The sequence below is a fragment of the Ambystoma mexicanum genome, chromosome 13 (genome assembly GCF_040938575.1).
Source record: "Ambystoma mexicanum isolate Mex_15411 chromosome 13, UKY_AmexF1_1, whole genome shotgun sequence".
NCBI classification, from domain to species: Eukaryota; Metazoa; Chordata; class Amphibia; order Caudata; family Ambystomatidae; genus Ambystoma; species Ambystoma mexicanum.
Window position 1 is genome coordinate 312548889 of NC_090938.1, and position 27005 is coordinate 312575893.

The 27005-nt window shown below is 50.5% G+C and overlaps 1 protein-coding gene across 3 annotated transcripts in view; it reads left to right on the forward strand.

Annotated features, from left to right (window-relative positions):
- SLC12A6 (solute carrier family 12 member 6) overlaps positions 1–27005 on the forward strand; it is a 3180404-nt gene that overhangs the window by 1581437 nt on the left and 1571962 nt on the right. The window lies entirely within an intron of this gene.

The window sequence follows — 27005 nt, forward strand, 5'->3', positions numbered from 1 at the left end:
GATAAATTACTGAAACTGCACTGAATCTGCAACTGGGCCACTCACCGATCTCGGTCCTTGGCCCAGCCACTCTCACCTTGCACTGCTTCCCTGGCAACCCCTGCACTGCGGGACTGTCTCTGTATCCCTACAGCCCCCCCTTCCAAGCACTTGTCTGCACTTCCCTTGCACTTGCCACCAGCTGGCCCTTATTATTTATCTTGTATTCTACTAACCCTGTACTGCACTTTCCCCTCTCCTTTTCCCCTTGCACTGTTCCCTTCCCCTCTACCCATGCACTTGCGCGATCTGAATGACACCTGGCCTAGTAGGATCATTGTCTTTCTCCCCTTTGTTCCCCCCTCCCTGCCTCGTCGCGCCTTGAAACAGTTGTGTATAGGCACGTTACAAATGCCATATCATATATCATATCAAGTGTCCTACAGACAGTGTTCGGGTTCTCAAACTACGACACAAGTGAGACGGACAGTTAGGAACGGGCGCGCTGTTCGCAATACTTACGTTTGTACTGCGCATGTGCACTCATGCTATGTTCACTTTACGGCCAGTTCCAGTGTCCTTAGGAGAACTCCATTTTGTTTGCTACGAACTTGCCGCCCCCCGTGCCTGTTCTACGGACGGCACCATTTTGACTGCGCCCAATACGGACCGCTATAGTGTACTTCACACACTCCATTTTAACTCATTTACACCCATTCCGGACATCTTGTGTATTCTACGACCATGTATTATCTTGTTTCCAAGCGGTACGCCGACGTAGTATATCATTTGGACACCCTTTTCTGTTTATGTACGCACATTTTCTAAAGATGCTGCAGTGTTAGGGAGAATTCTCTGTTTAGGCTGAATTTCCTAACCTAGTGAGTCCCCTAGCAGCTTTGCTGGATTTTTTGGGGTTTAATTTTTTTCTCCTGCCAAGAGTGAGACTCTTTTACCCTCACTCTTGGGCATGATTTGAGTGTGTTTCTTTGAATCTAGATGTGTTTAATGGGCTATGGGGTCTTTTACTCCATAGGGCTTCATGTGTTTTTGTGATGTGCGTTACACAGCACCCTCAGTGCAGTGACACAGGGGTGTCATAGTGACCACCCAGTATAGACTCCATACCCTGAGACTGACTACTGTCTCCCAGGGCATGTAAAGTCACCATTGACTTTACTAGTCTTAAATTATGAACAGAACAAGTACAAACCATCATATTGTGGACGTACTGGCTGGGGCAATTCGATTGCCCCAGGGTCTGTTAGTCGAGGGGGCACGTCTCCGTCCCCCCTGATCGAGTTTTGGCTGGTGGCAGTGGATACTACTTTTTATATTCAACCGCAAATATTTTCCTATGGGATTTCCCATTGTTTTAGGCTACGATCTTTATTTAATTATTTACGGTAGCCTCGAACATACCGCCGGTTTATTTAATTAATATTAATTCTCCGGTTGGTATTTTTTGCCAAAACTTGATTCTAAAATGGCGTTTGTGTTCTCTTCTGTGACTCCAACCCAAGTCGAGCCCTTTGTTCCACTTTTTGGCGGGCTTCTCCACAGAAGCCCTCCAAAGTGGTGCCACTCTGTCTGGGATACTTAGGAGGGGTGGAGGGAAATTTAGGCACCCTGGACTGAGTTCTCTAGGCAACTCAAGTCGCACTCCATCCTGATTGGCCCAAGTGGTGAGCCGGTAGGCTCACCACTTAGAATGTTTGAGTGACAGCTAGGCTGAGTGAATGGGGGTTTGCTGCATAAAAGCAGGGCTTTGGGGACTGGAACTTCAGAAGTCGCCACAGGACCTAAGAATCCGATGAGGGAGAAGCTGAGCCGACTTGCCACGACACCACCAACGGTGGAGCCCTGCTGGACTGCCTCACCACTTTTCCCAACGACAGAGATCTCCCGCCTTTGACTGGTGGGGATAACCAGTTTCACCGTCTTTTCGCTTTCCCGACGTATCTCGTGGCCGCTTTGCCCGTACCAAGCACCCGGGCAACCGGGATACCACGTTTTACCACGCCCGCGAAACAAAGGTACCACCTTTAACCGGAAGACTCCGCGGCTGGTTTCTTCCCTGGTAGTGCAACGACCTTCATCTTTCCTCCAAGTCGAGATCTTCTCTTCCCCTGGACGACGACGTGACTTGCACCCACTACCAGGAACAACTGCCACCGCTAGAGGATCCTTCCCACTTAAGGTACCGTGTCCCGCCTGGCTTCCCTTGCTACAGACTGTACGGGGTAGATTTAGCCCCCGGCTTTCGAACCTGGGTTAGTCTGGGACACCCTGGCTAAACTTTCTTAAAGCCTCTCTAAACCCTTTTTGAACCCTCTGCAAGATTTTATAAGCATAGCGTAACTGTGTGATCTTGGGCGCATTTGTGCTCTGCTCTCTCTAAGAGTGGGCCCAGCCTTTGGACTTTGGCTCACCAGTGACTTTTTGCTCTCTGCCTTGCTAACCGTGTTCCTGAATCTTAGAAGGGTGTACCATTTCATATTCTGCCTTTTTCCCTCCCTTTCTCATAAACTTATTGGAGTGCAATCTAGTTAAGCGCTCACCTCTGTATGAAAATAAGTGGTGTTTACTGTGACTAATCCGATAAGGAAAAAGGGGTGTATATATTACAATAGTAACTGTGTTTAGAAAATTTTACAATAAGAGTGCTGGAGTGTTTCAACTGTGTGTTTTTAAATAAATGATTATATACTTTGATACCAAAGCTCTGGTCAGTGTTTGCTTGTATTATTGTACCTGAGTGCCTATTGTGTATACTCTGCATACTGCCTAACTCTTCTTGAGGGAAGTCTGACTGCTCAGCCACAGCTACCAGGTAAATCTGGGTGGTGCAGACTGCTACCAAGTGGGTTTACTGCCAACACCTGTAGTCTTAAATCTTTTGCAGTGGTCCCTAAGGGAACTGCACAGGTTTCTGCCTAACATGCAGTCACACATCACATCCGTCTTACTCCACATTAGACAGCACCCACATTCCATTGCTTGTGGATAGGTCGAACAGGCGCGCTGTTCGCGAACATTTTACGTCTTTTTAAAAGAAAATGTGCGCACACACACACTTTCTCCACAACTACTGTACAAAACCATTCCCTACACACACACATCAATCTAAAGAAACTGCGGGGGAAGCGGACACTGAAACAAATATGGGGGAATTTGGATTTAACACGGCCTGGTTATAAGGGGAAGATTTGTGAGGGGAAGAGGGGATGGATACTAAGTCAAAACGTCTATTTTCCTCTTGCAGGTTTGGGGATGGTCACTAGGGAATGGAGAAGCAGGGCAGGTGCAGGTGGGGCAATGGTACCAAACTTTTCCTCTCGCAACGTCCTCCACAAACTAATGCAAACTTTGAAAATTATCGTTCAAAATGTCAATTTTCTGCTCTATCTTTTTTATCCTGTCTTCTTCTATCTCTTTTGTTGATCTTTCCTTTTTTTCCTGTTCTGTTGAAAAAAAACACACCATAAGTTAAATGGCTATAAAATACTGGTCACTATTCTCCATATGCAGACCAATGTGTAGCATTGTTGTCGCTGTTTTCAGACATTTCCCAGTGCGGGAAAGACTCCTCCAGCCACTCCAAAGTACTAGTAATTTCTGAGTCAAAACAACACAGAGAAATTATTATTTTTGCAAAACATTCAAAAAGAAATATAACATCCACATAAAAAAATGACCTCCACTCACTCATTTGATGTTATCTCCCTTCTTACTACTGCGTCTGTCCACTATCGTTCCAGGCTGCCGAGTTTCTTTGCAGTGATTACAGTGGAGGCATCCTTTCTTTTTTATTGGTACCATCCACTTCACTCTACATGATTATAAAATGTGTGCTTTTCTTTTTCCCACCTTCACGTTTCCAAATTTACATATTACTACTTACAATATCTTTATGCCGTTCTTCAACGTTTCACACTATTTGTGTAAGACAATAGTATATTTTCAGATACCCCCCTCCTCTTTCAGTAATGTTTATCCTGTCCGCCCCCGTCCGCAAACAGGCGCTCAGTCCGTCCCTTTCTAAAATCAATAGGGAGGGGGTTCTGTATGTTCTATGTTAAATGTTTATCAAGTACGTACATTACAGTACATATCTCCCAAGATCACTTAATAAAAATGCATACTCTGCACTACAACTTCATTGCCACAATGTCACGATTAAGTTCCTCTTCCAAAAACCTGTACAATTCACTACAAAAATAAATTTGGTGAGGGGACGTTATGGTTAAGTTGCCCTCCCAAAAACCTGTACAATTCACTACAAAAAAAACTTTGTTGAGGGGACGTTATGGTTAAGTTACCCTAACAAAAACCTGTACACTTCACTAAACAAAAACTTTCCACCTCCCCTTTATGCTTCACACTAAAACTGAAAAACCCCTGAAATTCGTCATTTATGGTAAACTAAGCCCCCAACCCTACCACCACCCCTGTGCACTGCTAACCCTAACACCCAGATCATGAAAAATGTCATCTCAAATGTCAATGACAACATCACTTGTTTAGCCCCTTTCTTTTCCTTCCCTGCCATACATACATATGTACATTCAGTAAAAAAAAGTCACTAAAGGAATGTTCTACTTCTCAGTACAATGAAACACCACTGCACTTTCCTCCATTATAGTAAGCTAAGCAACCATAACTCGCCCCATCTACATGCATTGCTAACACTAACACCCAGGACATCAAAGATGACATCACAGATATCATTGATGACATCACACAGATGTATATATCTCAGCAGACATCTATATTGTTAACCACACACAAACTATTAAACAGAAAATGCAGACTATGCAATATTGTGCTACAATGAATGAGATCATTTCTCCTGGATAGAAAAGCGTTCAGCTGGCTACCACTCTTCATGTTCAAACTCCCCTAACGTGATCTGCAGTATACCGCAAGGATCAACAGCGGGTTCCACCCTCAACAAGTGCTTCACGCAAGTCAACGCCTGGATGACTAACAATCTTTTTTATTTGTTTTACAAACTTTATTTACTTCTCATGAGCACAAGTTACAGACATACGTATGAGAGACAGTGCACAGCAGTGTTGTCATTGTTCTACGTATCATTTCTCAAGTACTTATTCCAGTCTTAATGAAGGCTAATGAGTTTAACAGTTATACCTCCCCCCGCACTCCCCTTTCGCCATTATACTTTGCAGCATTTGGTTAAATAGAAGCGTATTTGCTCAATACATTTAAGTTTGTAGCAGACAAATCTACTCTCCCAGGGATTGTATCTTCACAGAATAGCAACCTTGCAAATGATGTTGGCTTTAGAATACATTTGTTCCCTGTCCGCCATAAATTAGTGGAAAGGCATCCAAGTGTTCAGCTATTTCGGGTAAGAGCCATATGCCAGTGCTGTCACCTTTTCCATTGCCATCACACCCCAAAGTCTCACCCACCACGTGGCCATCACCGGCCCTGTTTATTTTTCCATGCCTGCGCTAGGTTGATTCTGGCAGCGCTCAGCATATGAGTGATGAGGGTAGCCCTATTCCTTGTGTTTGCATAACTTCCTTCTACGCAGTTGTACCCCCACCACTTCCTTGATATGACTCAGAATTTCCTTCCAATGCGTCTCTGCCACTGGGCAGGTCACTGCATACAGATTAAGTCCCCGGATTGCCCGCAGTCCCTCCAGTATGTTGGGGGATAGCTTGGGCTCATGGAGTGCATTTGTTGCAGCGTAATGTACCATCTCAGGCATATCTTATATGCCGCCTCTTTGATTGGAACACATATGGAACTTTTCGTGGCCCTGCACTAAATTTGGCTCCATGTGGTTTCCATACATCTAGCTCCCATTTTTGCATATATGGTAAGATTTCCTCCGGATCCACCTCGCACATCAGCCGGTAGAGTCTTGATACCCCTTTCTCTGGTGCCCCTTCTTTTACAGTGAGTTTCGGCCCTATCGGGACTCGAGTTGCCCCCTTCCATACTTTTGTGTTCGTGATTCAATGTCTAATTTGGGTGTAGCGGAAGCGTTCGCTTTCGGGGTTTGAAATGTATCCTTGCATCCTTCAAATGTTAAGGGTGACCCCTCTGTGTAGAAATCCCTCAGCGTCAGGGGTTGCCCTCCACCCCAATGTGTCCAGAAGCTGGGTTTTATGCCTGGTGTGAAGTCAGGGTTGTGGGACATTGGTGTGAGTGGGCCTCCACCTATTTTCACCTCCTTTCCTGTAGCGCCTTGCGTGGCCTTAGTCGTTTCCAGTAGTGCCCCACCTTTACCCCTGTGCCTTGCCTTTAGGAAACCCAGTTTCTCTAGGGGGGTCCTAGTTGCTTCTTTTTCCAGGGTTGCCCATTGGTTGTGGGTTTCCTGGCGAGCCCATTGTAGCATCAGCACCACCTGTGCTGCCCATAGATATCTGCGGAATTCTCGTACCCCCAGTTCCCCGAGTGTTTGTGGCCAGAACAGGACTTTGCTAGGGACTCTGGGCTTTTTCCCTTTCCAGATAAAGGACATAACTTCCCTTTGTACATTTTTAATTGCTGGGCCTGGGATTTGTATCGGGAGTGCTCCCACCACATACAGGAACCTAGGGAGGAGGGACATCTTTACTGCCTTTATGCGTGCGAGCCAGGATAGCTCCTGCATGTCCCATCTTTTAAGATCCTCTATCAGGGTCTTCAGCAGGTCTGGAATGATTGCGCCATAGAGCCTCCCATATGTGGAAACTAGGTGTATTCCCAGATATTTAATGGACCTTTGTTCCCATTTCAGTGGAAAGTGTCTCCCACATTCAATCACTTGCACTGGGTCTTCCGTGATGTTAAGTGCCTTGGATTTGGGGTAATTAATATGAAACCTGGATACCTTTGCGAATCTGTCTAGCGACTTTATGGCTTCGGGGAGTGAGTGTGTTGCGTCTTTCAAAAACATGAGGACGTCATCCGCGTACAAGGCTATTTTCTGGCTCCTTCCTCCACCCCTTGGATTCCCTGTTCCTCGCAAACCATCTGTGCCAGGGGCTCCATGGCCATGGCAAAGGTCAGTGGTGACAGCAGGCACCCTTGCCTCGTGCCTTTCCGGATCGGGATACTATCTGTGAGCTGTCCATTGATAATTAGTCAGGTGGTTGGGTTCCCATAATTAGCTAGGACCATATGGGTGAAGATTGGCCCACACCCACATTTTTCAAGTGTCAGTTGTTAGAAGCCCCAGTCTAGGCGGTCGAAGGCTCTATAAGCGTCTAGTGCCAACACCGAGAACCACTGTCCTGTCTTCCAGCCCCCATTCGATGGTGTCTATGGCCCTGCGGATATTGTCATAAGTGTGGCGCCCTTTCACAAAGCTTGCCTGGTCCGGGTGAATTATTTTCGGGAGGATGTTCGCCAACCTTTGGGCCAGGATAGTGGAGTAGATTTTTGCATCCGCGTTTAGTAATGAAATGGGGTGATAACTTGCGCAGTCCGAAGGGTCTCTATCTGGTTTTAACAGAAGTACAGTAGTGGCTGGGCCCATGTCCGCAGAGGTTCATCCCGTATCCCTTATGCGATTTAAAGAGTTTTGTTAAAAGGCCCACCAGAATAGCCTTAAATGTTTTATAGCATGCGTTGCATAGTCTGTCTGGGCCTGGAGATTTGTGCCCTTTCAGGGCGTTTATAACCTCCCCTACCTCCGATATTGGCTCCTCTAACATTTGTCTGTCTGATTTTGTGATTTGCGGTAATGCAACTTGTCCCAAAACGCTATCTGTTCTTCCCTCTCCAGGTTGTCCCCCCTCAGGTTGTTCGTATAGTATGAGTGCATGATTTCAGCTATCTATTTTTCGAGGGGATTGGGTCCTCCGACGTATTCCATATCTATGACATGTAATCACCACAGCTGTGCTGCTTCGGAAACTTTTTTCTGCGTCCTGCGTCGATGACGTCGATGCGCCGTCGTCGAGGACCTCCTCCGACGTCATCCGATGTGATAAGTAGGACGCACGACGCCTGTAGCCTGTTCCGTTTTTTCCGCGAACGTGTTGCTTCGTGAATCTCGGTTAACGCCTCGACTCTTTGGAGTTCTGTTCTTCTCGGTTCTTCGAACCTGTTCGTTTTTGTGAAAATCCTTCGTGTGAAGATGTCTTCTACTTCGTCTTCGACCCCGCGTCCGGGCTTCAAGAAGTGCGGGGAGTGTGGGTCCAAGATGTCGGTGACGGACTCGCACGACGCCTGCCTCTGGTGCCTCGGGGAGGCCCACGACACGGATGACTGTATCGACTGCCAGTCGCTCACGTCCAAAGCCTTACGAGAACGTAAGAAAAAGTTGTCGGTAGGTCGGGTGTCCAAGCCCCGGAAGTCGAGGTCTGCGGGGCTTTCGACGGATGATTCGAGAGGTGACTCTCAGCGTCATCGTCGGAAGTCTCGTGGGTCTCCTTCTAGGAGTTGGTCTCGCCACTCCTCAGCCTCTTCGAGGCATTCTCGGAAGCGCTGATACCGGTTGTCTTCCAGGTCCTCTTCGGACCAGCCGTGCGACGCCGGAGGAATGGGCTTCCTTCGGGAAGAAAATGCTGGCGATTCTTGAGTCGCAGGGTACTAAGCCGTCCGCGCCCCCGAGTGGGGTCGGTCGTGAGAGGTCGAGAGACACCGCTCGCAAGAGTGGTCGGCACGAGTCACGGGAGAGATCCCGTTCGGACAAGGAGACTCGTTCTCGACGTGCCGTTCCAGGTCCCGGTCCTCGACGCGTTCGAGACCGTGTGCACCTGTGAGGTCTTCGAGGAAGACATCGACGTCTGAGGCGTCGAGGGCGTCGACAGGCTTTATCGAGGCTCCGGCTCCGAGGAAGTCGTCGACGCTCAGGTCGTCGAAGGACACCCTCGGGGCTCCGGCTTCGAGGGCTGTGTCGACGCCGCCGATGCTGGCGGCGCTGCATCTGACGTCGACGCCGATTTCGTCGACGCCGATCCTCTCGGCGCCGATGCCTGTTCTCTCGACGCCGGCGCCGATTCGCTCGACGCCATCGACGCCTTTCGTGTCGGAGGTACCCCGTGCACAGGGGAACCCCCTAGGAAGGCTCTGGTTAAGAGCAAGCACTCTCGGGTGCCTTCTTTTCGCCGCCTGGAATATATTTCAGAGGCGGATGAGGATTCTGATGGCCTGGTTCCTAGTCAGGTTCCAGATGAAATTGTCTCGGGCCATAGTCAGTTTGATGATTTGAGGCAGTCACTGCATGATGCCAGTGGACTGGACACCTCTCCGGAGGTGGAGTTGTGTAGGCCTGAGCCTGGCTCTCATGCCGATTCCTCGTACCGGCGCCTTATGGCTAGGGTTTCTGAGTACTTGGGATAGTCTGCTCCCTCAGGGGAGTTTGTGCAGGATGATCTAACGGACATCCTTGATGTTGGTCCCCCAACTGACCCGGTACTGCCGTTCCATATGGCTTTACAGAGAAGGGTGGCGGCGGCTTGGACTGCTCTGGAGAGTCTCCCGGCGGTGGGCAGATCCTTGTTGCGAAAATACCGTCCAGCCAGTAGCGACCCCTGCTACTTGACCAGGCACCCCACTCCGGAGAGTTTGGTGGTGCAGGCGGCCACGGCCCCGGCAAAGCAGGCGTCGTACCCTACCATCCCTCCTGATAGGGTATGACAAACGTTTTGATGGCTGGGCGAAGAAAGTGTTTTCTTCTGGTGGTATGGAGCTTCAGGCGGCCAACTCCATTTGTGCCTTGTCTCGTTTCACACACACTCTGTGGAACTGTGTTGCGTTAGCGGCTGAACATATTCCCGAAGGGGACGAACGGGATGGTTTCCTTGCTATGGTCCAGGATGGTAAGGATGCCATGTGTGAGTCTGTTCAGTCGGGTTTGGACTTAGCTGAATGCGTCAGTAGGTCCATGGCGGCGAGCACCGTGATACGCAGGTTTGCGTGGTTGCGGAAGTCGGGGTTTGCTCCTGATGTGCAGTCCCGGCTCCTCAACATGCCCTTTGACGGTGAACACCTTTTTGGCAGCAAGGCTGACGAGAGCCTTGAGAGGTTGCAGACCTCAAAAGCTGCAGCGAAGTCGTTGGGCGCTGCAGTTTGCCAACCTCCGCCTTTTCGTCCTAGGGGACAGCAGTGGAGGGGTGGTTCCTTTCGCTATTACTCGTCCTCAGTAAAGCGAGAGGAGCTGGCAGTCAAAGAGGCCAACGCAGGGGTACCAGAGGTGGACGACAGGGTACCCGTGGTGCCAAGGCCGCTCGGGCAGTTGCCTCTTTGCCCTCAGGTAACACTGCAGCCGCTCCCACTCAGTCATGAGGCCATGTCCCATGGTTCGCCGGTTGGGGGAAGGCTGGCGCAGCATCTTGTAGAGTGGCAAGCCATTACTTCAGATGTGTGGGTTCTGGAGATCATAACCCACGGCTACCGTCTTCCCTTTCGGCACAGGCCTCGCGACAATCCACCGGGGAACCTCTCTTTGCAGAGTCCGGATCCGCTCCTTGCGCTGGAAATTCAAGCCCTGCTCGAGAAAGGCGCCATAGAACTGGTGCCTGTAGCGGAGAGGAACAAGGGATGGTATTCCCCTTATTTTTTGATTTTGAAGAAAGACGGGGGATTGAGACCCATCATGGACTTGCGCGGTTTGAACAAACTCCTCAGGAAGGACAAGTTCAAGATGGTTACTCTCTCTCTCAAGTCCTCCAGGCCCTTCAGCTTCAGGACTGGTTGGTGTCACTCGACCTCAAGGATGCTTACTTCCATGTGCCGATCCATCCCAAGCACAAGAAGTACCTGAGGTTCGCGGTTGGCGACTTGCACTTTCAGTTTCGGGTCCTGCCGTTCGGATTGACCTCCGCCCCGAGGGTTTTCACCAAGCTCATGGTGGTGGTGGCAGCGCATCTCAGGCAAGGGGGGATTCACGTCTACCCCTACCTGGACGATTGGTTGATCAGGGGGAGCTCTCCCGAGCAAGTCCTGGATCATCTGTCCGTCACCTGCCACTCCCTTCACATGCTGGGCTTCTCCCTCAATTTAAAGAAGTCCCATTTCATGCCAACACAGCAGCTCCAGTACATCGGAGCAGTGCTCGACTCTTCCCTGGGGCAGTGTTTTCCTCCCCAGGTGAGGGCTCTTCACATTCAGCAGATGGTGCACAAGTTTCAGCATGCCCAGACGCTCCCAGCGTTCGAGTTCTTGAGGTTGCTCGGCCTCATGGCATCCTGCATTCTTCTGGTGCCAGAGGCTCGCCTGCGGATGAGATCTTTGCAGTGGGCACTCAAGATGCAATGGTCGCAGTCCTCCGGCAGGATGTCGGACCCGGTTCAGGTGCCGCCCTCAGTCGCCCGGGACCTTCTGTGGTGGGCCGTCGAAGGCAACTTGATGAAGGGGGCTCCATTTTGGCTTCCCTGGCCGGAGGTGACGATCGTGACGGATGCATCCCTCACGGGTTGGGGAGCTCATGCCAACGGGCTGACAGTCAGCGGTCGTTGGTCTCCGTCGGAGTCCAGACTCCATATCAATCTGTTGGAGCTGAGTGCCGTCAGGCTAGCCCTGAAGGCTTTTCTGCCGACACTGCGAGGAAAGAGTGTCCTGATCCTGACGGACAACTCGGTGGCCTTGCCACTACCTCAACAAAAAGGGGGGGGCATGGTCACTTCCTCTGTGCAGGGAGGCGATGCAGCTCGAGTTCTGGGCCATCCAGCAGGAAGTTTCAATCTCGGCAGTTCATCTGGCCGGAGACGAAAACGTGACGGCAGACGCTCTGAGCAGGCAGAGCGCGATCTCTCACGAGTGGGAGTTGGCTCAGGAGATTCTCCTGGAGATCTTCGCCCTTTGGGGGACCCCTCAAGTGGATTTCTTCGCCTCCAGTGTCAACCGGAAGTGCGAAAGGTTTTGCTCGCGGGAATTTCCTCCAAAAGGAGCCTTAGGAGACGCGTTTGTGGTGGAGTGGTCATTCCCGCTGCTGTACGTGTTTCCTCCAGTCCCCATCATCCCGCAAGTGCTGCGGAGGTTACGGAAGCTCGGTTCCCGGATGATCCTCATTGCTCCGGCGTGGGCTCGGAGGACGTGGTACCCGGACCTTCTCGACTTGTCCATCTGCCCTCCACGTCGTCTTCCCTATCGAGACGATCTGCTCTCACAGGAGGGGGGTCAGGTTCTCCAGCCAGAGGTCAGATCCCTCAACCTTCATGCTTGGCTTCTGAAAGGTTGAGGTACAAGGATTGGGACCTCCCTGAAGACGTGATGGAGGTGTTGCTTTCGGCCCGAAGGCCAGCAACAAAGTCTCTGTACCGTTGCCGTTGGCGTAAGTTCTGCGACTGGTGCAGAGTTCAGAATGTGGATCCTTTTGCATGTGACATCCCCATGGTTCTGTCCTTTTTACTTTCTTTGGCCCACAGGGGCTTGCAAGTGGGTACCATAAAAGGTTACCTGGCGGCGCTGTCCATCTTTAAGCGCTCGTCTGAAGAGTGTTCTTACTTTAAAATCCCTTTAATTTCACAGTTTCTGAAGGGGCTCACTAATGTGTTCCCTCCGTCACCTTTCCTGGTGCCCGGTTGGGATTTAAACCTTGTTCTTAAGTTTCTTATGGGTGCTCCGTTTGAGCCTTTACATTCTTGCCCTTTGAGGCTGTTAACTCTGAAAACTGTGTTTTTAGTTGCGGTTACTTCCGCTCGCAGAGTGAGTGAGTTACAGGCACTTTCAGTTAAGCCACCCTTCACTGTATTTCACAAGGACAGGGTTGTCCTTCGAGTTCGTCCTTCTTTTCTTCCGAAGGTAGTGACGGAATTTCATTTGGCCCAGAAGGTTGTTCTTCCGGCATTCTATCCTCCTCCGCATCCTGGTAAGGAAGAGGAGAGGCTCCATAGGCTTGATCCTAGGATAGCTTTAAGCTTTTACGTTTCACGCATGTCCCGGGTCAGAGTGGACGATCAACTCTTTATTGGTTACGCTGGAAAGCGTTTGGGGCAAGCTGTGACGAAACAGACTTTGTCTTGCTGGATTATTTTGGCCATCTCGGAGTGTTACCGCTTGGCGGGTAAGGACCCACCGGCTGGCTTGCGGGCCCATTCTACCAGGGGTATGGCTGCATCTACTGCCCTGCAGAGGGGTGTTCCTATTCGCAACATCTGTGATGCAGCCACCTGGGCTTCAGTACATACATTTGTACGTCATTATTCCCTCGATTCCATCCGAGGACAGGATCTGGCCTTTGGCAAGGCGGTCCTTTACTCTGCTATTTGATTGGCTATTCTAAATTTTGATTCTAAATTCTTTCCCTCCTCCTTGCTCTGGTACTGCTTTGGGAGTCTGTCATAGATATGGAATACGTCGGAGGACCCAATCCCCTCGAAGAACAAGTTACTTTCTTACCTGGTAACGTTCTTTCGATGGGATGGTCCGACGACGTATTCCATATCGCTCCTGCCCTGCCTTCCCTGCTGCAGAATTTCTTTTGCGATTGCAGCTTGCGTTCCCAAGGCTTTTTGTCTGACTGGCAGTTGACTAATGTCACACGTTCTGGGGCAAAAAACTACAACTGAGGCTACGGGCGTCGTGCGTCCTACTTATCACATCGGATGACTTCGGACGTCGGAGGAGGTCCTCGACGACGGCGCATCGACGCAGACGCCGAAAAAAGTTTCTGAAGCAGCACAGCTGTGGTGATTACATTTCTTAGATATGGAATACGTCGTCGGACCATCCCATCGAAAGAACGTTACCAGGTAAGAAAGTAACTTGTTCTTCTCCCATCTCTAGGTCGCCTCCCTGGTGCTTGAGTTGGGTGATGTGGATCCGGGTTTTCTGCTTTCTCAATTTTGCCGCAAGGAAACAGTTCGCTTTGTCCCCTTTTATACAGTAGGATTGTTTAGTTTGGAGAAGAAGTTGTGCGGATTCATCTGCTGGATGCATCTCTAGGACCGCCTTAGCTTTTGTAAGTTCCCGCTCAACCTTCTGTGACCCTTTATCTCTCTAACGTGCCTCAGCAGTCACAATTTCGGCTTCAAGTTCCCAACTCACCTTTACTTTTCTTTTTAATAAGTTTGCTGTGTGTGCAATGAATTCACCCTGTACCACTGCTTTGCTGGCATCCCAGATGGTTCCTCAGACGACCCCCTGTGTGATGTTTTCCCGGAAGTCATTTTTCAAGTCCGATTCTATGTCTGCCCCAAGGGCTTGGTTTTTTTAGGATTATTTCGGTTAGGCAGCATGACTTTTGGGTCCGTTGTAGTCTCAGTAGTAGCAGCCCTTTCCGCCAATGAGCGGACATCCTGGCGGAGGAGCTGCACATCAGTGCCCACTGCTTCAGTTTTACCTTCCAGTGACGTTTTCAGGACCAGAATTGCTGCTTTGTTTTGGGCATCGCATCCTTAGACTTCATTTGCACAGAGAACGAGTCCATAATCAACCACTTCTGTATATTTTTTGGGGGGGGCATTCCGCCAATGCTGCAACGTTCTTGGATGTTTGATCATATATTGTACACTCTCACTGCCCAATTCTCCACCCGGGCCACATCCAAGTTTCTCCCATCAAATGTAAATCCTCGTGCTGTAAACAGGGGTGACCACCTGTACCTCTGCTTCCTCTCCTGCCAGCCAGCTTGTACGACCACGGAGTGCCTGTCTTTCTGCCTATAGTGTTCACCAAGGATGCTGCCCCTGTGTGCTGTCAGAAGGATCAGTCGTCTCCCTTCAGCAGGGGCAACCACTCGTTGTTGGCGTCCTCAGTAGGGAGCCATTGCAGGGTGTCACAGGCACAGTGCCCCAGCAGACTCTGCTCAGCTCTAGTGACACAGCTAAGCTATAAAGGTAATCGGGTACCGGCCAGTGTCCAAATGTCCTTCCTCACAGTCTGTGTAAAAGCGTATTTTACGTCTTGCTGAGCAAAGTTCGTGTCATTTGTGCTCCTTCTCCCTCAGCAGTAATTCCTCACACTGCTGCGCATACGCAAGTCCTTACTGCAGCGCTCTCCGCTTTTCCCCCCACAGACTTGCCGCACAGTGTCAGCACTTCTTTCTTCCTGCTCTATTCATTCCGCCTTTGCGGTCGCGCCTACTTCCTCTACTCCATGCAGCCTGCCCGTAACCCCTGGCTATGGGCTCATCAGCTCTCCGTCTCCTACTCACTGCATCCCGTGCCAGAGGCAACACAGTCCTCAGCCTGATGTTCAGTAGCTACCAGACAGCTAGCTCCTCAGTATAGCGACGCAGCTTCCAGCATTTTTGGGGGTCCAAGCCTTGTATCACAGCCCCTCCACTTCGTACAGCTATCTCTGCAGAGGGCCCTGTCCCGGCACGCTTTCCCCAACATCTTGGTGTTTTATTCTCCACAATCACTGCTCGCCAATGTGAGCTCTCCAGGTTTCTTTTCGCCTCCATGTTTCGCCTGCTTGCAGCCGCAGGTATCCCACACCTGTATTTCCGTTCGGAACTGCAGAAATTCATCTCTACTAGCAGTATTAGGAACAACTTTCAGGATCCCTGCAGAAGCTGCAGCAAGACACGTCTGGACTACATGGAACCTGACCACCCCCTTCCCCCCCACCAAGGCATTCTTGCAGCTGCTGAAGGGTTGAGTGGTGAGGATCTTCACAGACCGCACCACTACAATGTTCTACATCAGGAAGCAGGGTGGGACCCGATCTCTTGCTCTGTCATTGTACCCTTTCACCTAGCAGGCATAAAGAACACCGTAGCAGATGCCCTCAGCAGGGAGCTTCGGTCCAATCATGAATGGGAGTTGCAGCTGGACCATGTAACCCATCTGTTCCGTCAATGGGGTTGTCCGTAGATCGATCTATTTACCACGGCAGCAAACTCCAAATGCAAGCAGTTCACCAGTAGGTTCCCTCAACCGGGGACTTTGGACACCTTCTCACTCAGATGGGAGGGTCCATTCTTGTACGCTTTTCCACCGATCCCCGTCTCCTGCTACGAGTCATCAACACATTGAAGGGATACCTCTGCAAGACGATACTCATCGCCCCAGCGTGGCCCCGCCAGATATGGTACCTGGACCTTCTCCACCTATCAGCGCCGATGGCCATCAGGCTGCCTTTTCCCGACCTGCTCTCCAGAGAAAGAGAAATGATCCAGTGTCAATGAACCTCACAGCATGGCTCCTACGATCTTCCGGTGGAATATAAAGCTGTTCTTGCCAAGGTCAGAGCGCCCTCTACTCGATCGTGCTACAGTCACAAATGGAAACACTTCAGTGTGGTGCAGGACGCAGCACATCACGCTGCTGCGTGGCTCTGCTCCTCAGCTCTTGCCGTACCTGCTCTTGCTCATCTGGCGGCCATTTCACAATACTCGTTCACCTACAAAGCCATTGTTCTGGTCTCACAAACTGGTCAAAGAATTCATGAAAGTTCTCTTTAGGTCTTTTCCTCCAGTGAAAGCTCCGGCCCCAGCGTGGGAGCTCAATGTTGTCTTCACTAAGCTCATGGGACCTCCATTTGAGCCTTTACATAGTGCTCCTTTGAAGTTTCTTTCATTGAAGGCTGCGTTCTTCGTAGCAATCACTTTACCGAGGCGGATCGGGGAAATTCAGGCTCTTTCCTGCAAGGCCCACTACTTATCGTTGCATCCTACTACGGTGGTGCTCTGCACTCGCCCGCTTTCATGACGAAAATGCAGTCGAGTACCACCTCAACGAACCTTTAGTACTTCCAGTCTTCTTCACAAATACTGTTTCGGCTGCTGAACGGTCACTGCATACGCTGGACGTTGCTCGTGCCTTACAGCTCTATGTGGCCCGCTCAAAAGATTTCTGAAGACTTCTCAGCTCTTTGTGAACTTTGGTCCTGTGAATCAGGGGAAGGCCCTGTCTAAGGCCTCACTATCCAGGTGGCTCTCCGGCTGCATCATGCACTGTCATTGTCTGGCCGACAGACCCCTTCCAGGCCGGCCAAGAACCTACTCCATCAGAGCCATCGCTGCTACGACAGCGTTTCTCTCTGGGGTTCCCGTGCTGGACATTTGAAGGGCTTCTACATGAAGGGAGACGTGCACTTTCACGAGATTCTACTGTGTCGACAGGGATTGCAGGGATGAGTCCAGAATCAGCCAAGCGGTGCTGCGCAACCTGTTTGCTTGAGGTGAATCGGTTGCAGGGGTAAGTGTTGTACTTCTGTTGGGCCTTGCCGCCTACCATGGTTGTGTATATGTTACTGCTCTATAATCGTACTCATGAGCATGGTAATCCATGCCAGACCCTGCTGGAGAAGGAACATGTTACTTACCTGTAACTGTTGTTCTCAAGCATGGGCCTAGCATGGATTCACATGCAAAGCCTCCCTCCGTCCTCGCTGTGGCTCTTCTGGGTTCATACTGGCACCCCACGTGCTTCCAATCTGAAGATGGCCGTTGGGGGCGGGACTCAGGGAGACAATAGTCATTGGATTGCGTAGTAAGACCTGGTCTTCTGTGTTTGGATATCAGGCGAAAGGCAGTATTCAAGCTTTTAAAGGAATACTGCTTTTCTTTTCTTACCGAGGATTCCGGCCCTGACGACGAAAGATTATTCAAGAGCATGTGAATCCATACAGACCCATCCTGGAGAACACTTACACGTAAGTAACTTGTTGCTTCCTGTACTAGTTTTCTAACTCTGTTACCAGACTCACCACTGACTGGTCTATGTATGTTCCATAGGTTTACTTGAGGAATTCAATGGTATTGCACATATTGTCTTATACTTACTTGGGTTGAGTCCCCCCCCCCCCCCCTCCCCGCCGCCTCATTGAACTAGCTTAGTTTTTGAAAAGGAACTGATATTTCTGATTCTATTTTCGTCGTCCATTGTATCATCAGGATCATATGTCCAGACTTTCTCCCCTATGATAACCGGATGGCACCATTGCCACAGAGTTCTGCCAAACGTCAATATGCTTTTTTGCTCCTCCCTCTGCAAGTTAAATACCTATTAAACTATTAACTTTCAATGTTTGGGTGTTAAACTAATCGAACAAGGGACAATGCCTATTCCACAATTTGACCAAAGAAGAGCGGATCTGGTAGGTTTACAAGAAACTCGCCTCTTGAGAGAGGATGTTGGCAATATCGCCTCTGAAAAATCCTGTACTCAATTCTTAAAATTAGAGGGGTTAGGATTCTCATACACTGAAGCATCAACTTTACTATACTTCAATTCAAGATGCTTATGAAAGGGAGGTATTTATTCTTTACAAGACAGATCAGATCGAGAACCCCCCATCCTGATTGCTACCATTTTAGACCCAAATGAAGAACAAAGCCAATTCCTTGAGGGGGGTACATCATGATTTTCCAAGGGTCATCTCATTCCGACTGACTTAAATCTGCTGCTTAATGCACTCACTAGCTGCTCCGTGGAACACAGTAGATGAAACAATCAAGCCTCAAGGAAACTACTAGCCACGCTGAATGAAGCACATCTAGTAAACGTCTGAAGGCATTGCCACCTTGATGTAAAGGATTACACCTTTTTCTCTCCCTTCCATTACACCCACACTTTTACAGGCCGTTTTTCCTTGTCTGATCATACCCCTGTTTCATGCCTCTTAGCTGTAATGGGAGTATGGGGGCGGGACTGGACGCTTAACCCAGCTCTCTCGAGGGAACCTGTCAACAGGGAGGAAATTTGGTCAGTTGGTGTTTTCTTGTTGAAAATAACGTCCCTCTTGATAAGACTCATACAGTGGTATGCTTTTTTTTTAAATGTGTTTATTTATCAATCGACACACAGGAGAGATTATACAAAACATTACATTACAGGTCATGTAACCCAGAGTCCCCATCTCCCACCCCGTACGTTCCCCGGCAAGCATAGTTCTCGGCCTTAGTCAGATTGACTCGGCGGTACTGGTGGGTCCTCCATAGCGTGAAGGGCCCTTGCGATCAGGGGCGGTTTGTGGGTCAGGGATGGATAATTCCGGACATAGTCTAGCACTGGCTCCCAGATATCCCGAAAACGATGAAGCAGTCCCGCCCTGGCTGCCGTGACTTTCTCGGCTATTAAAATATCCCAAAGTTTGACCCAGCAAAGGGCCATCAAGGGTCCGTCCACGGACTTCCAGGTGCGGGCCACCGTGATCTTAGCCGCTAATAGGAACAGGGATATCCGGGCCGCTCTTCTCCCCGACCGCGGGTTTGAGCCTGACAGTGGAATCCCCAAAAGGACCTGTTTGGGCGTGAGCGGAATGATCGCCTGGGTGACGTCTTTAATGGTGGCTAGACAGAGAGACCAAAACTCCTGCACCCGGGGGCAGGTCCACCACATGTGAAAGTAGGATACTGGGAGGCCGCAAAGTCGCCAACGGAGAGGGTTTAGTGCTGGTTGGAAGTGATGAAGGCGTAGAGGGGGGTAATACCAGCACAGGAGTAGTTTATGGGCACACTCCCTGTTGGTTATACAGCGGGAAGACGTCCGCGTTCTTGTCCAAATGTCCACCCATGTACGGTCCTCAATGGCGTGTCCGAGGTCTGTTTCCCATTGGGACATGTAGGAAGGGCTGGACCGGAGGGGGTCCTCCTGTAGCAGCCTATACAGGGACGATATTTTCCCCCGGGCCGGTAGGTCGCTCACCGTCCGTTCCAGTGAGGTAAGGGGTCTTGTGATCGCCGCTCGGGTCTGTGGGTGAGAGCACCAATGTCTGAGCTGAGCGTAGGAGTACCTATCCATTTCCGCTAACTGAAAAGTCATCTTGCATCGTTCAAAGGTTAGGGGGGAGTCCCTTTCAAAAATTTGCCCTAAAGTGGCGAGGCCCCCTGCGACCCAGTTTCTGAAGTTTTGGGGACGGGCCCCGGGGGAGAAAGCTGGGTTGAGGAAGATTGGGGAGAGCGCACTCAAGTCTCCTGGGACGCCCCGGTGTCTGCGAGCCCACTCCCAGGCCCTAATTGTTTGTTTTGTAGCTGTGAGAGTGCCCGGCCAGCTGCGGCGTAAAGCTGTGGGTAAGAACGGGAGGAAGCGAAGGGGAAGAGAAAGGCAGGATTGTTCGATCTCCACCCATTTCAGTCGACCCGTAGAAAGTCCCCATGCCTGGATGTGGGCCAGCTGTGCCGCCATAAGGTATTTGCGGAGGTCGGGGACCCCCAGGCCTCCCAATCTCATGCTGGCCATCATTGTTCTCCGCGGGATGCGCGGTTTCTTCCCCTTCCACATAAAGTCCACCATCTTCCTTTGGAGCCGCTGCAAGGGGGGAAGCGGAATGGTGATCGGGAGGGCGGCACAGGCATAGAGGAAGCAAGGAAGTAAGTTCATTTTGCACGCCGTGATCCGGCCTAGGAGGGAGATCTCTTGGGGTTGCCAGCGGGTCAGATCCTTTTCTAGTTCCCCGAAGAGTGGCGGGAAGTTAGCTCGGTAGACTTCCGTTGGGCGTGCGGGGATATGAACCCCCAAGTAGGGGATCGATTTGATGCTCCATTGAAACGGACCTCTCTTCACCAGGGCCTCCCGTTCAGCTGGCGTCATGCCCACTCCCAGCGCCGCCGATTTTTGATAGTTAATCGCGAATCCCGAGACCATCCCAAAGTTGTGGATTTCAGTTAAGGCCTCACTCATGGGTCTCTCAATGTTTGTGATGGTAAGCAAAACACATCATCCGCGTAGAGGGCTACTTTATGTTGTGCAGAGCCGGTGCTCAGGCCACTGATTCGGGGGTTCTTCCGGACTCATTGAGCCAGCGGCTCCATGGCCAGAGCGAAAAGCAGAGGGGATAGACGACATCCCTGCCTCGTTCCGCACGTGAGGGAGATTGGGTCCGACAAGCGGCCGTTGACTCTTAGCCTCGTCCTGGGGGACTGGTAGTTCGCCAGGATCATCTTCTGAAAGGTCGGGCCGAAGCCAAAGGCACCCAGAGTGAGGTGCAGATGAGACCAGTCCACCTTGTCGAACGCTTTAGTTGCGTCCAATGCCAATAGGGCTAGCTGTTGGGAATCCCGAGCGGCGATTTTAATGAGATCCAGGGCCCGCGGATGTGGTCTTTCGTGGACCTGTCGTTTATAAAGCCAGTTTGATCCGGGTCTATAATATTAGGGAGGATAGGTGCCAGACGGTTGGCCAAGACTTTAGAGTATATGTTGGTGTCCAAATTCAGCAACGCAACGGGTCTATATGAGCTAATATCATGAGGATCTTTCCCGGGATTGGGGATAAGGACTGTAATAGATTCTTGCATCGTCGGGGTGACTGTGCCAGTGGCCACGAATGAGTTGAAGAGGCGGGCCAGGGGGACCGCTAGTTTGGGCCGGAAGATTTTGTAGAAGCGAGTGGAAAATCCATCCGGGCTCGGTGCTCTGGGTTTTAAGCTCTTAATGGCCGCCTCCACCTCCTCGATTGTAATCGGGGCTTCCAGGTCTTCCCTGGGCGTCGGGATCAGTAGTGGTAGGGTCGCCTCTTGGATGTATGAGTGCTGCTTAATTGGATCTCTCAGGGCCGCCGTCATTATTTCCAGGTGGTGGGCTGTTGCTAAGCGTATTTTCTCATGGTCAGCGTAGTGGATCACCCCCTGCGTATCACGGAAGCCTTAAGATAGTATTTCTGCTCTTGCTAACCAGGAGCTTAGTTTTGGGGACGGGCCCCGGCTGTAGGGCCGTAGGAAAGAGCCATCGATAACGGATCTTCTGATCCCGAAGAAAGAGTGACGGAGGCCGGAGCATTCTGCGCTTTTGAAGCGTCAGCGGGGAGAGGTTCTGGAAGATCTGTATCGGGATTCCCTGAAATGAGAGCTCGTCCTTAGAGCAGCCAATCGCTGCTATGGCCTCCTTGGTGGTGTAGAAGTGGACCCTAGTGATCACGTCTGGGGCGGGGGTCCGTATCGACCCCTCGGCGAGGGCGCAGTCTGTGGGTCCGATCCAGCAGCAGTTGAGTCTCGCCCAGGTCTGGCAGGAGGGACTGGAAGAAGGTGCTAACGTATTCCGGGAGCTCCCGGTCAGAGACTGAGGCAGGCACCCCGCAAAGACGTAGGTTGTTGTGGCGGGAACGGTTCTCCAAGTCCTCCTGTTTATGCTCGAGGATTTCGGTTCTTGCCACCAGCGATTGGACGGTGCGTTGCATTTCTGTCAGTGAAGCGGAGTGGTCCGTGGTCAGGTCCTCGACCTCGCCAACCCTCAGTTGGATGCCAGCGACTCTTTGTTCGGTCTGTTCCAGTTTGGCGGTGAGTTCCGACATGCAGGCTCTGAATTCCGATTTGATATCGCTCATGAAAGCCTGAAGATCCTCCTTAGTTGCAAGCGTTCCGCCACCATCAGACGTTTTCTGGGGGGTGAGCTTGAGGGGGTCCGCCTTCCCACCCTTCCCCGAGGCCTGCAGCATAGCGGAGATGTCGGCTGATTTAGGAGGCTTTAGTGCTTTGGCCATCGCTCCACGGAGAGGGGACGTCCCCCGAGGGTGACTCCCGAGTTCACGTTTTACGAGGGGTTGAGGGGGGCGGCCAGATAGATGTGCGGGTGGGCAAAGCCCGGGGATCCCAGGCGGTGGAGCTGACCGGTTAAGACTCCAGCTTCTCGCGAAATAGAACAGTTCCTCAAAGTTGGGCAGTCCAGCGAGCTGGGCGACCGCCTAGGAAGGTGGCGGTCGGCACCTCCGGCCGATGGTGAGAAGGCGTGGGCAAGGGCGCCCCAGAAAGTCGCAGGGGGGACGCACTCCGTGTGGGGTCAGAGTAGGTGGAGCTCGGGGGCCCTCCCGGCGGGGATATTAGGCGCCCGGAGGGGGTGTTATGGTAGGCCCCAGGGTAACCCCGGGGTGGGGGGGGCAGAGAGCAGATAGCAGAGGGGCCAGAAGACACAGAGTCGTCCCAGGGCGGCGTGTGTGGTTCAAATCGGGGGCACGCTGTAGCCCACCTCACCTGTGCGTGGCCGACCCCCTAGCCGGGGCCACGCCGCAACAAGTAGGCCTTCGAAGGTAGCTGGGGGAGGCAGGGCCCCACCCCCGAGAGCAGCAGGCCGAAGATGGGCAGGGACGCCCCAGGAATCGAAGAGGGTGCTGAGTTGGAGCTGAGGGGCCGCCAATCTCAGCCGGGCGACGTGTGTGGCTCTCACCCGAGCCGAGATCGCGGGGGGGGCGCCTCCGGTGGTAGCCGGGAGAGGCAGTAGGCAGAAAGTGGGCAGGTGCGCCCCAGGAAGATGAGGGTGGAGGGTCCACAGAGGGAGCAATCCCAGCGAGGCGGCGGTGTCAGAAGCCACCGAGTCGGGGGATCACAGGGGCCCCGGCAGCAGGCTTCGCACCGTCGAGGACCAGGCACAGGAGGGGGGGGGGGACGCTCCGGTGCAGGGTGTCGGGCGGGATGAGCCTCATACGCGTCTCATGGGCAGATGATGGCAGCCAGTCGCCAGCCTGGAGCGGGTCGCGAGGATGCAGCGGCCATTTTAGGTCGTGTTACGGGAGCAGGCCTTCACGCTCCCCGTCGTGTTTTCGCCGTTAGCAAAGGCTTTATGCCCCAAAACGCTGTCATCCACAGCCCAGGACCACAGCAGGTGAAAGCTCCCCATCATGGCCAACGGACTTAGCTGGAAACGGGTAAAATTAACGCTGAACCGCGGATCCGAGCGGAGGCCATCAGAGGAGCTGCCTCATCGCTGGCGCTCCAGGCCACGCCCCCCCAGTGGTATGCTTTTAAGGCTGCTGTAAGTGACATATTCATAGAGGAAGCATCTAGACACAACAAATCAGGTCTAAGCAAACTGACACTAAATTTGGAACTAATAGAAGGCAAGTATCAGAAGGTTGGGTCTAGGAAAACGTCTTGTAAACTTCAAGCTGTCAGGAATAGGAATAATCTTATTGCTAACAAAGCGGAATTGTCACTAATCAAAATGAATCAAAGCTATCATAATCACGCCACCAAGGCAAGTAAACCTTTAGGAGCGTTAGAGCAAAGGCAGGCAGGGCAAATGTGGCGATAATAAAAACCAGCATTGGTAAAGCCAATAGTTTTGAAGTTTTAAAGTTTATTTTACATTTAGCATGGAGGGAAGAAATGAAGAATGAAAGCAAAGAGAGGAAGAAATGACAGCATGTGAGGGAATGAATGGCAGTGCAGGGGGGGGGGGGTGACCAAAGTACTGTGAGGGGAGGAATAAGAAATAAATGGCAAGACAAGGAAGAATTTAATAAATCCATTATATGAAAGGTAGGCCAGACACAGTACGCAGGCGCATTGTACAACATTTGAAGGAAGGACTGATGGATGCAAATGGGGATGTGCGACGGGGCAAGACGTGCGGCGGAGATACAGGGGTGGAAACAGCACAAAGAGGGAGGAGTGACGGCGCAAGACAGGCGCGAAATTGCAAGGGGGGAAGGATTAACATCTCATGGGGTGGGGAGGTGGGACAGCGCAAGGGAGTGAGGAGCAACAGCTCAAGAGGGGGAGTGACAGCAAAAGGGGGGAGGAATGACAGTACAAGGGGGGAGGAATGACAGTACAAGGGGGGAGGAGTAACAGCACACGTGGAGAAGAGGGTCGCATAACGAGGCAAAAGAGCAATAGCACAAGTGGGGAGTGACATCCGTTTGTTGTCTGTATAATTGCAGCCTTTGGTTGCAGTTGTCCTATATTGAGGTTTTGATCTCAGTGTGATTTATTACAAGGACAACTGTATGGTGGCAGTGGTACTGCACCTATCCAATGAACAACCTGCAGATTTTCTCAACTTATTTTATTGTTGAGGTGCAGTATCTCTGACAACATACAGATGCCCTCATAAGAAATCACATTGGTTGTTAGAGGAACTGCTCCTCTCAAAACAAAAACAAAAAAACAAGAACCAGAAAGACATGAAATAGAAATGGAAACAGGTTATAAGCAGGAGAAAACATGTATCCATGGTGTTGCACCTGTGCAATTAACTACAATGTACAGATGTCCTCAACTTATTTTATTGGAGAGATGCAGTCCCACTGACAACATACAGATGTCCTCATAACAAATCTGTATGTTGTCAGTGGTACTGCGCCTCGCCGAAAAAGTATCTCTTGCATGGTAACAGTATCCAGCAAGGGAAAGCTGCATGTAGCCCAACGCGACCAGGAAAGTGGCCCAAATACAGTCCTACTTCTCTGGATGCAAATGAAAATATCACTGTGGCATCCCAGCATTTAAAAGTGACAGTCAAATGACCTGATACAGAACTCCTGTTTGGGAGAAAATTAGTTAAACAAGCCACTATTGGATTAAATAGGCTTAATGGAACAAGAAATAATGCAACAGAATTTCCAGCTGTCATGCCAACCACAAAGTCAGCTTTCGGACACCCCCTTACACTCTCTCTTCTCTGTAGCAATGGTGTTGGCGATGTTTTGGTGGCCTTGCCGCCATAAGGCGACAGAACCAAAAAGACTGGACAAGGGCCTGCAGATGTTCAGAGAAATTGCTCAATTTCAATACCTTTTATTTTCAACTTTATAACTCACAGCAGATTGATTACCAGAACTTGGCAAGCTGCCTGAATTAGTGTTTATCCCGAAATTGGGATAGTCATCTAGGTAGTAATTAAACAGTGCTATCAATCTGGAAGATTCTTAACTTTTGCAGTTTTGAAGGCAGTGGAAGTGCCAGGCCACAATAGAATCTCATGCTACCTCTTTTTAAACCGCTAAACATCTGTTAGTCATTTCACTTCCTCTTTAACTACATGTGGGTAAATGGCTCCATTACTCCCACAGTGGTAGAGGCAAAAAGCTGCATGATCCACACAGAGAGCAAACAACCAGAACAATAAACCTCCTTTGGGCCTCCAGCCTTGGTAAGCATGACACCAAAGTCCATGCTAAGATCCTAGCGCACAGTCTGGCTAATCTTACTATGCTTGATCGCCCCAGATCAAGCTGGTTTTATGAAAGGGCGTCCGGCCAATGATAACATTAGGAGGTCTGTTAACCTCATGGGCATTGTGCACAAGATTCTAATCGTGGTTGCCCTAGTCCCTATGGACCGTGTCGAGTGGTCTTTCCTCAAAGCTTCGATGAGAGAATTTAATCAGAGGAGAATTTTATTGAGGGTACTTTTGATTGTTATCCCCTGCCCCACTAGCATTACCATTGAGGGTAACCTCTCTCAAAAATGTCTTTGTAAGTGGTGGTACAAGGCAAGGCTGCCAACAGTCACTCTCCTAATATGTCTCTAGCAAATGCAACCTCTAGCAGCAAGTATTAGGCTCACAAAAATATATGGGTACTCCCTTATGGTAACAACGGATATAAACGTGCTCTCTTTACATATTAAGTATTGTCACTGAGTAACCCTTGCCAATCAATTTTCCCCCGGTTAGCCCTACTCGAGGAATTCTTCACACTGTGGTTTAAATTTGGTTCTTATGTCACGCTTTGTGTCATTCCAGGCTCCAAGCATGGGACAGTGTTTTGAACCTGTGCAGCTCAGCAATGTTTGCTTCCAGGACAAGCCCTTTACCCCTGAGCTGTCATCCTGATCCAAAATCGGTATCAAAATCATACTTGGAAAAAGTGTGACCCGATCCCCTGAAGAACTACAGTTGCAGACACCATCTTCTTTCTGATGGAGCAAACAAATGTGAAATACTTTTTTTTTTCTTTTAACGTAAACCACAAGCTTTTTCTGGCCGGTTCCTCTCTGACAAGATCAGTACTGATCTGGCAGATTGCTCATGGTTTGGCAGGATGGCAGCAATCAAAATGTCTCTTTGACACCAGATCCCTTGAAACATGTTGCTACCTTAGATACAGGCCTATTCTAAAGTGGCTGTTCATTTCCTTCATATCTGGTGGCCATGCCCTAAGTTAAAAACATATTGGGGGGCTATTTTTGTCGAAATTGACAAAATATTAACTCTTGTGTGTCCTCTTTGGCCTGACCTTGGTCTGATATAGGTATCTTCCCAAGTGATTTCAAGGGGTTCCCATTAACATTAAAGGCAAGCAAATGGTATGTAGATTGGTTAGCATCTGTCAATGAAGATCATAATATGTTCTCAACATTGTTTGGTTGGCTGTATGAGGTTTGGCTAATTGGTGAAAACCGGCCTTCTCTTTACAAGGCAAACTTGAATTTCCCTGACCTGTAGCTCCGTCCTGGAACATGTTAAGACAAACATGGACTTTTTCTGTCCAACACGGCTGAGCACTCAA